Source organism: Pseudophryne corroboree, chromosome 7 (assembly GCF_028390025.1).
Source record: "Pseudophryne corroboree isolate aPseCor3 chromosome 7, aPseCor3.hap2, whole genome shotgun sequence".
NCBI lineage: Eukaryota > Metazoa > Chordata > Amphibia > Anura > Myobatrachidae > Pseudophryne > Pseudophryne corroboree.
This window is the reverse complement of record NC_086450.1, coordinates 262,773,282-262,791,488: the sequence shown is the minus strand read 5'-3', so window position 1 is coordinate 262,791,488 and position 18,207 is coordinate 262,773,282. Positions and strand designations below refer to the sequence as shown.

The 18,207-nt window shown below is 44.5% G+C and overlaps 1 protein-coding gene across 2 annotated transcripts in view; it reads right to left on the bottom strand.

Moving 5' to 3' along the window:
• Positions 1-18,207, bottom strand: part of WIPI2 (WD repeat domain, phosphoinositide interacting 2) — a 797,269-nt gene that overhangs the window by 21,471 nt on the left and 757,591 nt on the right. The window lies entirely within an intron of this gene.

The window sequence follows — 18,207 nt, the reverse complement described above, 5'->3', positions numbered from 1 at the left end:
TGCACATGGATACCTCAGCGTTACATTTAAATTTCCTATGTAGGGAGCCGCCAGTTATAATAAACATCATGAAAAAGGGGGTTGTTGAGGATATGGGTCGGAATCAAGGAGGGTTTAGACAGCAGTAGTGCTCCCGGAGAGAGTAGGGAGCAAATAAAGCCTCATCTAGAGCGAGAGTCTGTGTAGAGTTCCCTGTCAAACAGCACATCCAAATAAAGACGCCATTGAGTAGGATGCATAATCAGGGACATCAAAGCCACCCGCAAATTTAGGAGCCATCAATTTATCTAAAGCAATAAATGCCTTTTTCACTTTCCATAAGAATTTTGACATGATCTTCCGTAAGTACTGAATGTCATGGTTAGTAAGGCGGACCGGAAGCATCTGCATGAGATAAAATTATTTTGGGAAGACTATGCTTTGCAGTACAGCTATTCTCCCCAATAAAGATAGGGGTAACAACTTCCAACTGTCCAATAACGAAGTTACTAGTGCTAGACCGGGAGTGTAATTTTCCTCATATAGTCTGGAAAGATTTGCTGGGATCTGAATCCCTAGGTAAGTCATTTTAGTGTGGGCAATTTTAAAAGAAAGGGGAGGAGCCTAGAAATAGTACAGGAAGAGGGACCCAGGGGTAGAAGTTCTGACTTGGCTACATTAATCCTATATCCCGCTCTATCGCCAAATACTTGGATCAATCCAAGGATCTCCGGAATGGAGTTCAATGGATCTGAAACAAATAAGAGCATATCATCGGCAAAAAGAGCAAGACGGAGGTCAATATCTCCAATTTTAATTCCCTTAAACACAATCAATTGACGTAAGGCTATCGCCAAAGGCTCCAGTGCTATTGCTAAAAGTAAGGGCGATAAAGGGCAGGCCTGTCTGGTACCACGTTGAATCTCAACGGATGGAGAGAGAACCCCATTACAGGATACCCGAGTTTGTGGAGCAGTGTAGAGAAGTTTTAGAAGATTCACAAAATTAGCAGGGAAACCAAAGCGTAGGAGAGTAGAAAAGAGATGATCCCAGTCTACCAGGTCGAACGCTTTTTCAGCATTGAGGGAAAGAAGAACTGGAAGAGAGGAGAGGGGAGATAAAGAAGAAGCATAAATGGCTGTCAATACCCACTGCACGTTTATCTCTGAGTGTCTACCTCAGATGAATCCAGTTTAATCCTTATGTATGATATGGGGGAGTAATAATTTAATACGGTTTGCTAATATTTTAGTGAATAACTTATAATCAAGATTTAACAGTGAAATTGGACGATACTATCCTGGTTGGAGAGGTCTCTTCCAGGTTTGGGAAGAACTTTGAGAATGGCGGTGTTAAAATGTCTGGGAAGAGTGTCAGATGACAAAATCGCATTCAGGACAGACACCAGGATATCCCCTATTCGTGGTAGGAGTATTTTATAAAAATCGGCACTAAAGCCATCAGGGCCCGGTGCCTTGTCCCTACTAAATTGACCTATGACACTCTGGACTTCCTCCAACAAGATAGGGTTGAGCAATGATTGGACCATGAAGGAATGAAGTTGAGGAACAGGAAGATTGTCCCAGAATTCATTGGGCCATGGTGAAGAGGCGGGAGGTGGAGGATGAGGGGTGTGGGGTTGAAGAATACAAATTTTTGTAAAACGATTTCATTACATCAGAAATCTCCTGATTATTAGTAGTTAACGTGCCAGTGGAGGTACGTAATGCATGTGTGACCATGGGAGGACGGGAACCATTAAGTAGTGTCCTTAATAATTTTCCAGTTCTATTACCAAATTTATAATACCTATAATTCACCTAAGTGTGTTTTGGCATCAATGTATATAAGCCGATTGTGTGGAGTGGGAAGAGATTTGTATTGCTGATAGGCTGTCGACACGGGCCTCTGAAACTCCAAATACTAAGAGGCATATTTCTTATTAGTGGCCGAAACATAGTATATAATATCACCCCGGAGGACCGATTTTGCGGTCATCCAGAACAATACAGGATCTTCATCTAGGTGGGATGCATTATTAATTTTAAAAGATTCCTAAGAAGATTCCAGTCTCTGTTGAAATTTCAAGGAGTTTGCAAGATACGAAGGGAATCGCCAAAGTTTAGGAGAGGAGGAGACGTCTGGAAAGTGAAGGGTGGCAGTGACTAGGGCATGACCCGATAAGGATATTGCCTTAATTTGGGAATCCGACACATGCGGTAAGAGGGAATGAGATAATAAGATATAGTCTACCCTAGATAGGGTATGGTCGGCCGCTGAGAGGCAAGTGAATTCTTTCTCTGTAGGATGTAAGGCTCTCCAAATATCCACCACCTGCAGTCGTTCTGCCAAGAGAGGGACCCCGAATTTGGGCAATGAAAGAGGTCTCGCTGGCAAATGAGATCTATCTAAATAAGAGGATGAGATAAGGTTTAAATCTCCGCAGAGGATCAAGGGGTCTGTAAGGAAAGGGGTCATCTTAGCAAGTAAGGACTGAAAAAATTTCTTAGCGTAAACATTAGGAGCATACACATTACACATGGAATAAATTCTGCCATTAATTTTTGCAGACATTATTACATAACGACCATCAGGGTCGGTAACAGTGGATAGAACTTCTGTGGGGATATGACGTTTGATCAATATAACAACACCTCTGGCCTTAGAATTAAAAGAACTAAAACCCAATACCTGCCAGCTTAGAGTATTACATTTTGCCGTCTCCTCTGGAGTTAGGTGCGTTTCCTGGAGGAACGCCAGGTCTACCCGTTGTTTACTAAGATAGATGAGTATTTTCCGTCTCTTTGCTGGGGAATTAAAACCTCCAACATTCCAAGATCCCACTGTCAAATCAGGCATATTTCAGAGGAAAAGGCAAAACGAATGAACCAATTACAATCATCCCAGGAAGCATGTACACAATCCCATCCTGTTGGAGTGGGGGTGGGGGGGTGGGAGAAGACAAAACAAGGGGAGAGAATGAGTAATTGAAAGCAATAGTGAATAACAGGTCGCATAATTTGAAAAATAACACATTACTAATAGCTAATACACCAATGACCAACGACCTCCGGCTGATGAGCATGGGCGAGCACCAGTGGTAGCGGTCACGCACACAGGTGTCAGTAATCGCATATTAACAGTAAAGGAGGAGCCCCTCACCACCGCCACAATATAGTAAACAATACCCACCCAGAAACCCTCAGATATAAGTGGGATAACGGTAAACTCTAAAGGACAACATATTATAGGTGAGATGCAGTGAGCAGGATGTAGCATAAAATCCATTTCGAATCTTGTGAATAAGCAAACATGACCATCGAAAAGGAAGTCCATGTTAGTGGGGTAGTCCCCAGCTGATGGGGATAACATGGTAAACAACATTACAATAAACTTACATGTGAGTATGTATCAAAGATATATCAAAACAGGATCAGAGATCGGAAACAACAAATATGGGGTAGCAGCAGCCACTGTACTTCGAGAGTGCAATTGTTGCAGCAAATAGAACCAAAGCATTCCATGCGTAAGATATAATGAGGTAACAGAGGGAGAACTGGTGAACTATGATTAAGTTGCCGCTGAAGGGAGGTCAGTAATATCCGCGTTGTCTTCTCTTGAGATATTGCGTAGGTACGCTGCAGCGTCAGAAAGTCTTTGTGGGAGGTACCCTCATAAATGCGCAAACGTGCGGTGTAAAGCAGGCCAAACTTGCGACCCTCTGACAGAAGTTGAGTGCAAATGGGGGAAAAAGCTTTACGGGCCCAAGTCAATTCCACCGAATAATCCTGGAATATGAAAAGCTTATTACCCTCCCATTGGATGTCTTTCACTTTGCGAAATGTGGACCAAAATGCCATTTTGTGAAGGTAGTTTAGACAACGAAACAGAGTCCCACGTGGACGCGGTCTGTTGGGGGTGGGAACTGGACCCACACGATGAACTCTCTCAATCACAAGATCACTACAGTCCCGTTCTATGCCCAAAAGTGCAGGCAGGGTGATACGTACAAAATGAGCCAGCGCTGTGCCTTTAATTGATCCTGGCAATCCCACTAATCTGATATTTCTTCTTGAGCGATTTTCAATATCATTTAGCTTATTCCGAATTTGATAGTTCTCTGTAGTAAGAGATTTCACTGAATGATGCAGCCCCTCTATGTCATGTGTAGCTGCTTGCAGCTGGGATTCAGTGTGTGAGACTCTCTGTGTCAGATGCTGCAGCTGTTTAGATATATCACAAACAGCCTGGGATAGCAGGGGGGCCATGGTGGCTTTAATTGCTGCCACTACATCCCCATATGTTACAGGAGTCTCAGGGTCGCGGCATACCTGGGATCCCGTGATGTCCGTCCCCTCAGCTGCGGCTTTCTTGGAGGCAGGAGAGACCACTTCAGGGCCGGCGTCAGGCGCCATATTGCTGGCCACGCGGCGATTCTCCTGTTTCGAGGAGGTGCCGGCGGGAGCTAGGGGAGCCGCGGCTACGGGCATCACAAATCGGTCCATGCTGACCGCGGGTACTGCCGAGGGTGGTCCGGGCGGTGTGGAGGCTGAGACAGCCTTGAAAAGGTTTATTGCGGCGGGACGGAGCTCCTGCAGTGAGCGTCCTATGCCATGGGTCCCGGAACCGGAAGTCCACCCTTTTATTATGTTGTAGTTACCAATTTCTCTCCCTTAGAGAACTTTCAGGTTTTACAATATAATTTAGGTAGCTTGGTGCTAATAAATTCTTGAGAGTTTTAATTCTACGGAAAATAAAGCGTGGTTCATTGGGAAGAATATTAGATGATAAATTATCTTGTTTAAGAATGTTATAGTTTTTAGATACAATATTTCTAATATCTGAATGGCAATTGTTCTAATGTATGTTGAGATAAGAGACATCTCTTTATCGGTATCTCTATCCTTAACTTTTTTGGATGGTGCCAAGAGTTCATCTCCTTCTGTATTCTTAGCAATTTTTATCGCTTCACGTACCAATTAACTGGGATAGTCTCTAGCTAAAAAGGAATCGACCATCATCCCTGCTTGTTTGTCAAAGAAGACTAAATCTGAACAGTTTCTCCTTAAACAAAGTAACTGACCTTTCGGAATGCTCCTTTTCCAAGGTAAGTGGTGTGCGCTAGTGAAGTGCAAATATACGTTATGGTAAGAACTTACCGTTGACAATGGTATTTCTCCACAGGATAACACCGGGATATGATGAAGCGTCAGCGGATTTGCTCAGGCAAATCAGTTGTTTTTCCAAAGCTCAGGGCAGGAGCACCATGTAGAGCCCTAATCAGGCAAGAAGAACACACACGCACGCCATTCCGTACAAGAAGGAAGAAGTTAGTGGGTAAAAGGATCCTCAAATCAGGTGCATCAGAGTGGGATCCCTGTGGACTTAGAAGAAATACCGTTATCAAGTTACGTTCTTACCATAAGGTATTTCCGGCAGGGTCCACAGGATAACATTGGGATTTCCCAAATCAATTTAGTGGTGAGGATGCTCCTGATTGGACAGGAGAATCCTTAGCCCGAATTCAGCGCCTTGGGAGGCAAAGGTATCCATGGCATAATGTCTAATGAATGTGTTAATGGAAGACCATGTGGCTGCCTTACATATCTGTTCTGCTGAAGCACCACATTGTTCTGCCCATGATGGACCTACCTTACGAGTAGAGTGAGCAGAGACATTAGCCGGAACAGGGAGATCAGCGCGAGAATATGCTTCTGAAATAGTCATCCGAAGCCACCTCACCAGTGTCTGCTTATCAGCAGGCCATCCTCTCTTGTGAAATCCATAGAGAATGAAGAGAGACTATCTTTCTGATGGCACTGGTACAATCCATGTAGATCCTTAAGGCACAGACCACGTCCAGCGATGCATCTCCCGCAGAAAGGACCAGTACCTAGAAAGCCGGGACTACAATTTCTTTGTTAAGGTGAAATTTAGACACCACCTTGGGAAGATACCCAGATTTAGTTCTGAGAACCGCTCTATCTGAATAAAAGATCAGAAATGGAGGACAACATAACAATGCCCCTAAATCTGACACTCTTCTAGCTGACACCATGGCCAGTAGAAAGAGAACTTTAGCTGTCAACCATTTAAGATCCACTTTATTAAGTGGTTTAAATGGGGCAACTTTAAGGGCCTTTAGAGCTAAATTTAAGTCCCAAGGCACTGTAGGAGGAACAAAAGGAGGTTGAATGCGTAGCATTCCCTGGAAAAAAGTATGCACATCCTGTAAGTTGGCAATTTTCTTTTGGAACCATACAGTCAATGCTGACACTTGCACTCTCAAGGAAGCCACCTTCAAACCTTTATCCATTCCTGCCTGAAGGAATGCTATGACCCTGAAAACTCTGAAAGACATAGGGTCCGTTTTCCATTCACTGCACCAATGAATATAGGTTTGCCATATTCAGTGATAAATTCGAGCTGAAGAAGGTTTCCTTGCTCTGAGCATTGCTTGAATTACCTGTTGTGAGAATCCTCTTCACTTCAGGATAGAGGTCTTAAGAGCCACGCCGCAAAAGACAGTTGATACAGATGTCTGTGATAACAAGGACCCGGTGTCAGTAGATCTAAACGTTGAGGGAGCAGAAATGGAGCATCCATTGACATTCTCTGCAGATCTGTGTACCAATGTCTTACGGGCCAAGCCGGAGCTATTAGTATCACGGTACCCTTTCCTTGCTTTATCTTTCTCACCACCCTGGTTAATAAGGTGATTGAAGGAAACACATAGGCCAGATGAAAGTCCCATTTTACTGACAGGGCATCCACAAAGATCGCTCTGGGATCCTTTGTTCTTGACCCATACGCGAGAACTTTGTTGTTCTGATGGGACGCCATGAGATCTATCTCTGGCAACCCCCACTTGTTGACAAGGATCTGGAAGACCTCCAGGTGTAAAACTCATTCACTTGCCTAAATGGCGTGTCGACTGAAAAAGTCCGCTTCCCAGTTTAAGACTCCCAGAACAAACACTGCGGACAAGGCCGTATGATGAAGTTCTCCCCACTTTAGTGTGTGACTTACCTCCTTCATAGCTTTTTAGCTGAGAGTTCCTCCCTGACGGTTGAGGTAAGCTACTGCCGTCGCATTGTCCGAGCAGATCTGAACTGGTTTTCCCCGAAGGATGTCATTTGCCTGAATCAGTGCCATGTATATGGCCCAAAGTTCCAATATATTGGCAGGCAACCATCTTCCTTGGTCCATTGCCCATGGAAACAAAACCTTCCTGACACTGCTCCCCAGCCCTGGAGACTGGCATCTGTTGTCAGAATTTCACAATCTGATATCCAAAAGGGTCTCCCTTTGTCCAGAATGGATGTCTGTAGCCACCAGGCTAACGACCTCCTTACTTCCAACGAAAGGACCAAAGTCTGCGTCTTTATCATCTGATGAAACCCATTCCATTTGGAAAGGATCAGATGCTGCAGAGGCCTTGAGTGGAACTGAGCATTCTCCACCATGTTGAATGTTGACACCATCAATCCCATCACACGCATTGCTGCGTGAATGGATGCCCTTTGACTGTGTAGCAGCTTCTGAATCCTTGACTGAACTTTGGATATCTTGTTCAGAGGTAAAAATACTCTTTGAAGGCTTGAATTCAGTACAGCCCCCAAGTGAGTCAGCTGGTGTGACGGAACCAGAGACGATTTCTCCCAATTTTATGAGCCATCCGTGCTTCTGCAGACACGTTATCGTCTGTTGTAGATGACAGGAGCAATTCCTGAGACTGTGCCAGGATTAAAAGATCGTCGAGGTATGGAAAAATTCTTATCCCCTGCTAGCGGAGATAAGCTGCCATTACCGCCATAATTTTGGTAAATACTCTGGGGGCTGTGGCTAACCCAAAAGGTAGGGCTTGGAACTGAAAAATGCTATTGGAACATAGTGAACCGGAGCTAGCACTGATGGGACGAGCTATAGGAACATGTAGGTAAGCTTCCTGAATATCCAGGGATACCACATAGTGTCTTGGCTCCATGGCCAAAACAATGGAACGTAAAGTCTCCATATGAAACCGAGGTACCCAAATGTATTAGTTCAGCACCTTGATATTGAGAATGGGCCTGAATAACCCATTTGGTTTCCGAACTAGAAACAGGTTGGAGTAAAACCCCTGTACTTGTTGTGCAGGAGGAACTGGAATGATTACTCCTGACTGAAGGAATTTCTGAACTGCCTCTTGCAATGTCATGGCCTTCGTCTCTACCCAAGTCGGGCTGGTACAAAAAAAAAACCTTTGAGGAGGGTGCTTCTTGAAGGCAAATGCATAACCTAGAGCTACCACTTCCTGCACCCAGGCATCTGTTGTAGATTGCTGCCAGATCTGAGCAAACCGAAGGTGGCCCCCCCCCCACCCTGGGGTCCCCCAGGTGGAGGCCCGCACTATCAGGCTGATGGCTTATTTTCTGTTTTACCAACCAGTCCTCTGGTAGCCCAATGCTTTTTAGCCTTACCAGACTTGTTGTATTGGGGCTGTTTGCCATCATTATTTCCTTTAGCTTTTAAAAAAAACAAAAAAAACCCATCCACTCTCCTACCTATGACATTATTTAATGATGTTGAAGGCAGAAGTAATGTAGATTTTTGCACTAATCGAATCACATGCGTATCTACTTTAGGGGACACCTCCCGCTTTAAACAATCCCCAGCTGAAAGAGGATAACTGGAATTCCATTTCCTAGGAATTCTAAACTTCTTACTGGGCGTAGCCCAAGACTTTTCCATGATTTCCATTAGCTGATCTGACCCAGGAAACTCAGTCTTAACTGTTTTGGGACGTTTAAACACAGGTGCCTTGGTTTTAACACAGGATTTGGCGATTCTTCCAGGGATAGAATGGCTTTTATTGCCTTAATTAACTCAGCTATATCTGAGCTGAGACCTTCCTCATCCTCTTCGTATGCTGAACCAGAGTTTAATAAGCTTTCATCCTCCGATGAATCCTCATCTAAAACATGTGTAGCCGGTGAGGATGGAGATTTACTTACCACTGGCTTATCAGCCTGTTTCTTTTGAGAGGCTGCTGCTGGAAGTGATAACTCGTAGGTGGGAAGCTGCATGTCAGGGTCAATTGTGTAACCTCTCCCTGGTACAGGAATTGGAATTATTCGTTCAACTATACTGTATAACGTTTGTGCAAACACAGCCCAAGAAAGATCAACCTGCACCTGAGTCTGTCTTGTATTTTTCAAGAGACCCTGGTGAAAGCTAAAACAACGTGCACACAAACCATCCTGAACCAGATCCCGAGAGGTTAACCCAGCTTTGCAAGACAAACATGATATGAGTGTTGGTGTTGCTGTGGGTGTATATTCCTCACCTTTGCCGCTCTTAGACATGATAAATAATCAACATTTACACAGTGTACTACAAAATAAGTGACTGTAATCGCTTGTTAAAGTGACATACAATCCAACCCTACCCTGCTATGCACCAGCATTGAGGATCGGAATAGATTAAAAACTGACAGAATATATAATAAAGTCAGCAATCACACTAGCAGTCAGTCACATGTTATACATTAGTATAATAAGCAATATGAGCACACCATCAATTACAAATACATTTCAAGTATGTAGAACATATTACTGAATCATGTTTAAACAGATCTATCATATCATAGCAAAAGAAAACAACAGTAATAGTATACAGACTCGTATGCAATAGGCACTTATCCAACTATTCATACTCAAAAGGTAGAGACTTAGTGCTGTATTACCCGTACTCCGTAGAGTGGGATACAGGGAGAATTATCCAGCTTCCAGGACCGATCAATACGTTTGCCACTGCTACTAGTGTACACTGCAGCTCCATGAACCTATGGTGAACACAGACGCTCAGTGAACACAGATGCACCAGTCACACAGCCACCTATGCTGTGACTGGGTTCCCTTCGTATACAGCGTCTCAGACGTAAGCGGGAAAATAGTTCATGGCGGCAGACTCGGAGGAAACTGGTCATGAACCGGGGGGAGGAGGGACCAGGAGAGCATCTGACTCCCCACTGCTGACATCAACCCTAGGTATTGTGGCCTCATACTATTCCTGGAGCCTATGATCCCTAAAGCCTAGCGCTGGTGCACTCAAGGTGGCAGCCGCGTCAGCAACTGTTTGGTAGTCTCCTTCCCAAAACAGTGCAGATGTGTCCGTATTCCCCTTCTAAGCAGAACTGATGCCTTACCTTCTCCCCGTGCTCCGGCCACAGCCTGGTAACGTCTGCTGGACTTGCTAGTATATCCAACATAGACGCCCGCTGATACAGCACTGTACTCGTGGGTAAGCGCTGTCGTGACCCGGCGGAGAGTTGTTGCAGCGACTCTTAAGGTATGTATAAGACGCTGTTTAGAAAGATCACTCAGAAAAAATAGTAAGACTATAAAAATAAAATAAGAAAGCTTAGGACTGCAAAAAACCAGCATCCCTCTGACCATGGTCCGGCTCCTGCCGCAACAAACAAAAAACTGATCTGCCTGAGCCACGAGGTGGGGATATATGGACGCTGCATGCTGCACGTTGCATGCTGGGAGGCTGAAAAGCTTTGACCGATTGTTGCAAATCCGCTGACGCTTCATCATATCCCAATGTTATCCTGTGGATAACCTGTGGACCCTGTCGGAGAAATAGGCGTTAGTACCGTTTTCTTTTATATAGTTACAGGTCGAAATTTTGTTACAGTAACATCCAGGAAGTTGATACAGGAGACATCAAACGAATAAGTGAAGGAATGGTTACAGGTATTGGTGTTAAGATAAGTGATGAAAGAGTGAGCAGAAGTGCTAGCCCCTTGCCAAATAATAAAAAGATCTTCAATGGAACAGCCATAGAGGAACAGGTGCATGCTAAAGTTGCCCCCCAACACGAGTCTGTCCTCGAACTCCCCCATGTAGAGGTTGGCATAACTCGTCGCGAACCTGGTCCTCATGGCCGTACCCATCACCTGTAGATAAAAAGTGTCCAAAAATAAAAAATAGTGCTTTAAAATAAAAGTTGAAAAAAATGGAATCAAGAATGTGTTTCTCCATGTGAATGTGTCCGTTGTCAGTCGGTTTGCAATGGCACCCTCCCCCCCTTCCCAATTCATGGGGGATGTTTGTGTACAAACTCTGGACATCTAATGTGAGGAAAGCATATGATTCTTTCCATTCTATATCTTTTAACATATTTAGGAAATGGGTAGTGTCCTTATTGTTTAACCTCAATGAAGAAACACGTGGCAGGAGAAATTAATCAACATAAAATGATAAGCTGGAAGTGAGGGAATGAACACCCGAAATGAAAGGATGCCCGGGGGTTGAGGTGAGAGATTTGTGGATTTTGGGAAGGTGACAATAAATAGGACCTGTGGGGTGTGAACAAAAAAAGACCCAGAACTCTTCTTTTGTGATTTCATCGTCTACGGCTTTGGAGAGGTGATCACGGAGTTCTACTAGGAAACTAGGGGTAGGATTCTTATTTAAAACTGTATAGAAGTCAGAATTAGTTAGTTGTCTGATGGCTTCATTTATGTAATCTGATCGGTCTTGAATTATTAACACCCCCCCTTTTAATCTTTCCTTCACTTATTCATTTGACGTCTCCTGTATCAACTTCCTGGACGTTACTGTAACAACTGAAGATAACAAAATATCAACCTGTCACTATATAAAAGAAACCAGTACTAACGCATATTTGCTTGTGATGTTTTTTTCGGGTTATGTGTTTTGGTTTTGGATTCGGTTCCGCGGCCGTGTTTTGGATTCGGACACGTTTTGGCAAAACCTCCCTGAAATTTTTTTGTCAGATTCAGGTGTGTTTTTACAAAAAACCCTCAAAAACAGCTTAAATCATAGAATTTGGGGGTCATTTTGATCCCATAGTATTATTACCCTCAATAACCATAATTTACACTCATTTTCAGTCTATTCTGAACACCTCACACCTCACAATATTATTTTTAGTCCTAAAATTTGCACCGAGGTCGCTGGATGGCTAAGCTAAGCGACACAAGTGGCCGACACAAACACCTGGCCCATCTAGGAGTGGCACTGCAGTGTCAGGCAGGATGGCACTTCAAAAAAATTGTCCCCAAACAGCACATGATGCAAAGAAAAAAAGAGGCGCACCAAGGTCGCTGTGTGACTAAGCTAAGCGACACAAGTGGCCGACACAAACACCTGGCCCATCTAGGAGTGGCACTGCAGTGTCAGGCAGGATGGCACTTCAAAAAAATTGTCCCCAAACAGCACATGATGCAAAGAGAAATGAAAGAAAAAAGAGGTGCAAGATGGAATTGTCCTTGGGCCCTCCCACCCACCCTTATGTTGTATAAACAGGACATGCACACTTTAACGAACCCATCATTTCAGCGAAAGGGTCTATCACACGACTGTGACTGAAATGACTGGTTGGTTTGGGCCCCCACCAAAAAAGAAGCAATCAATCTCTCCTTGCACAAACTGGCTCTACAGAGGCAAGATGTCCACCTCATCATCATCATCCTCCGATTCCTCACCCCTTTCACTGTGTACATCTCCCTCCTCACAGATTATTAATTCGTCCCCACTGGAATCCACCATCTCAGATCCCTGTGTACTTTCTGGAGGCAATTGCTGCTGGTGAAGGTCTCCACGGAGGAATTGATTATAATTCATTTTGATGAACATCATCTTCTCCACATTTTCTGGAAGTAACCTTGTACGCCGATTGCTGAGAAGGTGAGCGGCTGCACTAAACACTCTTTCGCAGTACACACTGGAGGGAGGGCAACTTAGGTAGAATAAAGCCAGTTTGCGCAAGGGCCTCCAAATTGCCTCTTTTTCCTGCCAGTATACGTACGGACTGTCTGACGTGCCTACTTGGATGCGGTCACTCATATAATCCTCCACCATTCTTTCAATGGTGAGAGAATCATATGCAGTGACCGTAGACGACATGTCAGTAATCGTTGGCAGGTCCTTCAGTCCGGACCAGATGTCAGCACTCGCTCCAGACTGCTCTGCATCACCGCCAGCGGGTGGGCTCGGAATTCTTAGCCTTTTCCTCGCACCCCCAGTTGCGGTAGAGTGTGAAGTAGGAGCTGTTGACGGGTCACGTTCCGCTTGACTTAACAATTTTCTCACCAGCAGGTCTTTGAACCTCTGCAGACTTGTGTCTGCTGGAAAGAGAGATACAACGTAGGTTTTAAATCTAGGATCGAGCACGGTGGCCAAAATGTAGTGCTCTGATTTCAACAGATTGACCACCCGTGAATCCTGGTTAAGCGAATTAAGGGCTCCATCCACAAGTCCCACATGCCTAGCGGAATCGCTCTGTTTTAGCTCCTCCTTCAATGTCTCCAGCTTCTTCTGCAAAAGTCTGATGAGGGGAATGACCTGACTCAGGCTGGCAGTGTCTGAACTGACTTCACGTGTGGCAAGTTAAAAGGGTTGCAGAACCTTGCACAACGTTGAAATCATTCTCCACTGCGCTTGAGTCAGGTGCATTCCCCCTCCTTTGCCTATATCGTGGGCAGATGTATAGGCTTGAATGGCCTTTTGCTGCTCCTCCATCCTTCTGAAGCATATAGAGGGTTGAATTCCACCTCGTTACCACCTCTTGCTTCAGATGGCAGGGCAGGTTCAGTACTGTTTGCTGGTGCTCCAGTCTTTGGCACGCGGTGGCTGAATGCCGAAAGTGGCCCGCAATTCTTCGGGCCACCGACAGCATCTCTTGCACGCCCCTCTCGTTTTTTAAATAATTCTGCACCACCAAATTCAATGTATGTGCAAAACATGGGACGTGCTGGAATTTGCCCAGATGTAATGCACGCACAATATTGCTGGCGTCCGATGTCACAAATCCCCAGGAGAGTCCAACTGGGGTAAGCTATTCTGCGATGATGTTCCTCAGTTTCCGAAAGAGGTTGTCAGCTGTGTGCCTCTTATGGAAAGCGGTGATACAAAGCGTAGCCTGCCTAGGAACGAGTTGGCGTTTGCGAGATGCTGCTACTGGTGCCGCCGCTGCTGTTCTTGCTGCGGGAGGCAATACATCTACCCAGTGGGCTGTCACAGTCATATAGTCCTGAGTCTGCCCTGCTCCACTTGTCCACATGTCCGTGGTTAAGTGGACATTGGGTACAACTGCATTTTTTAGGACACTGGTGATTCTTTTTCTGACGTCTGTGTACATTTTCGGTATCGCCTGCCTAGAGAAATGGAACCTAGATGGTATTTGGTACCGGGGACACAGTACCTCAATCAAGTCTCTAGTTGCCTGTGAATTAACGGTGGATACTGGACACACGTTTCTCACCACCCAGGCTGACAAGACCTGAGTTATCCGCTTTGCAGCAGGATGACTGCTGTGATATTTCATCTTCCTCGCAAAGGACTGTTGGACAGTCAATTGCTTACTGGAAGTAGTACAAGTGGTCTTCCAACTTCCCCTCTGGGATGACGATCGACTCCCAGCAGCAACAACAGCAGCGCCAGCAGCAGTAGGCGTTACACTCAAGGATGCATCGGAGGAATCCCAGGCAGGAGAGGACTCGTCATACTTGCCAGTGACATGGCCTGCAGGACTATTGGCTTTCCTGTGTAAGGTGGAAATTGACACTGAGGGAGTTGGTGGTGTGGTTTGCAGGAGCTTGGTTACAAGAGGAAGGGATTTAGTGGTCAGTGGACTGCTTCCGCTGTCATCCAAAGTTTTTGAACTTGTCACTGACTTCTGATGAATGCGGTCCAGGTGACGTATAAGGGAGGATGTTCCTAGGTGGTTAACGTCCTTACCCCTACTTATTACAGCTTGACAAAGGCAACACACGGCTTGACACCTGTTGTCCGCATTTGTGTTGAAATAATTCCACACCGAAGAGGTGATTTTTTTTTGTATTTTGACCAGGCATGTCAATGGCCATATTCGTCCCACGGACAACAGGTGTCTCCCCGGGTGCCTGACTTAAACAAACCACCTCACCATCAGAATCCTCCTCGTCAATTTCCTCCCCAGCGCCAGCAACACCCATATCCTCATCCTGGTGTACTTCAACAGTGACATCTTCAATTTGACTATCAGGAACTGGACTGCGGGTGCTCCTTCCAGCACTTGCAGGGGGCGTGCAAATGGTGGAAGGTGCAAGCTCTTCTCGTCCAGTGTTGCGAAGGTCAGGCATCGCAACCGACACAATTGGACTCTCCTTGGGGATTTGTGATTTAGAAGAACGCACAGTTCTTTGCTGTGCTTTTGCCAGCTTAAGTCTTTTCATTTTTCTAGCGAGAGGATGAGTGCTTCCATCCTCATGTGAATCTGAACCACTAGCCATGAACATAGGCCAGGGCCTCAGCCGTTCCTTGCCACTCCGTGTCGTAAATGGCATATTGGCTAGTTTACGCTTCTCATCAGACGCTTTCAATTTAGATTTTTGGGTAATTTTACTGAACTTTTGTTTTTTGGATTTTACATGCTCTCTACTATGACATTGGGCATCGGCCTTGGCAGACGACGTTGATGGCATTTCATCGTCTCGGCCATGACTAGTGGCAGCAGCTTCAGCACGAGGTGGAAGTGGATCTTGATCTTTCCCTATTTTAACCTCCACATTTTTGTTCTCCATTTTTTAATGTGTGGAATTATATGCCAGTATCAATAGCAATGGCCTACTACTATATATAATGCGCACAACTGAAATGCACCACAGGTATGGATGGATAGTATACTTGACGACACAGAGGTAGGTAGAGCAGTGGCCTTCCGTACCGTACTGCTATATATACTGGTGGTCACTGTCAGCAAACTGCAAAACTAAAATGCACCACAGGTATAGAATCTAGATGGATAGTTTACTTGACGACACAGAGGTAGGTAGAGCAGTGGCCTTCCGTATCGTACTGCTGTATATACTGGTGGTCACTGCCAGCAAACTGCAAAACTAAAATGCACCACAGGTATAGAATCTAGATGGATAGTATACTTGACGACACAGAGGTAGGTAGAGCAGTGGCCTTCCGTACCGTACTGCTATATATACTGGTGGTCACTGTCAGCAAACTGCAAAACTAAAATGCACCACAGGTATGGATGGATAGTAAAACTGCTGGTCCCCAGTCCCCACAATAAAGCAGTGTGAGCACAGATATATGCAGCACACTGAGCACAGATATGGAGTGTTTTTCAGGCAGACAACGTATACTGGTGGTCACTGTCAGCAAAACTCTGCACTGTACTCCTCCTATATAATATACTGGTGGTCCCCAGTCCCCACAATAAAGCAGTGCGAGCACAGATATATGCAGCACACTGAGCACAGATATGGAGTGTTTTTCAGGCAGACAACGTATACTGGTGGTCACTGTCCGCAAAACTCTGCACTGTACTCCTCCTATATAATACAGCTGCTCCCCAGTCCCCACAATTAAGCAGTGTGAGCACAGATATATGCAGCACACTGAGCACAGATATGGAGTGTTTTTCAGGCAGACAACGTATACTGGTGGTCACTGTCAGCAAAACTCTGCACTGTACTCCTCCTATATACAGCTGCTCCCCAGTCCCCACAATTAAGCAATAAGCACAAATATTAATTTTGCATCAACATTAATAAACGGAGAGGACGCCAGCCACGTCCTCTCCCTAACATTTCCAATGCACGAGTGAAAATGGCGGCGACGCGCGGCTGCTTATATAGAATCCGAATCTCGCGAGAATCCGACAGCGGGATGATGACGTTCGGGCGCGCTCGGATTAACCGGGAGAATCAGAGTATGCCTCGGACCCGTGTAAAATGGGTGAAGTTCGGGGGGGTTCGGTTTCCGAGGAACCGAACCCGCTCATCACAAATATTTGCACTTCACTAGTGCACACCACTTATCTGGGAAAAGGAGCATTCTGAAAGGTTCAGACTTTGACAGACAAGCAGAGAGATGATGGTCGATTCTTTTTTAGCTAGAGACTATCCCAGTTAATTGGTACGTGAAGCGTTAAAAGATGCTAAGAATTTAGAAAGAGATGAACTCTTGGCACCATCCAAAAAAGTTAAGGATAGAGACACCGATAAAGAGGTGTCTTATCTCAACATATAACAATTGGCATTCAGATATTAAGAAACATTGTATCTAAAAACTATAACATTCTTAAACAAGATAATTTGCTATCTAATATTCTTCCCAATGAACCACACTTGATTTTCCGTAGAAACAAAACTCTTTAAGAATTTATTAGCACCAAGCTATCTAAAAAATGATGTAAAACCTGAAAGTTCACTAGGGGAGACAAATTGGTTACTACAACATAATAAAAAAGTAAAAAGGGTCCTTTAAGTGTGGTAAAAATGCAATTATGTATTGGGTAGAACTTTAACAGTAAATATTGAAGGCGATAGACTGTATGAGATCAAAAATAATATAAACTGTGAGACCTTATATATAATTTATATGCTAGTGTGCGGATGTAATTTAAAATATATTGGGAGATCAACCTGTCCGCTCAAAATAAGATTTCTGGAACATCGCAGGAATATATTGTAGAAAATTCAGACAGTGTGTCGAAACATTATGAAGACCATCACAATGGGGACATCAGATGCCTGAAAGTATTGGGTTTGGAATTTATTCCCAGAGCAATACGAGGAGGGGATCGCTATAAAAAGCTTTGTAAACATTAAGTATTTTGGATGCTGAAAATGAACAGCATCTTCCCAGCAGGTATCAATGAGTCAGTAGAACTAAATAATGTAATTTGATTTATTATATTGTTCTTTACTTATAAATTGTTTGCATGAGGACAACATGAGATTTTTACCCATGTTAGGGGTCTGTTGCCATCTAGTGGTGAAAGGCTGTAATTAAAGCTTTTATGGGTAAATACTTATCATTATCTATATATGTTCAGTGTCTATTAATAAAATATATGTCATTGTTGTTAATTTCCTAATGCTATAGAGGAAAATATTCTTATTGATTTTTGTGTGTTAGCCTGTATGTTTCAATAATGTTTACAATCCAGATAAATAGAATCATTTAAATCCATGTGATAAAATAACCGTATTTAGATTGTGGACAACTCCCCCCCTTCTTTTACTGTTTTTTTATGGCTGTCAAACGGTTATTCAACCTTGCGGGTCACAGTTAAAAAACCATGTGACCGCATTTTGCGCTCCAATTCCCGGAAGACCAGCCGACACGTGACCGGCTTCCCTGCTCCAATCAGTCGCTGCGTCTGGAAGCTAGCTGCTGGTCACGGACGGGAAGTCACGTGACCCGCGATTGC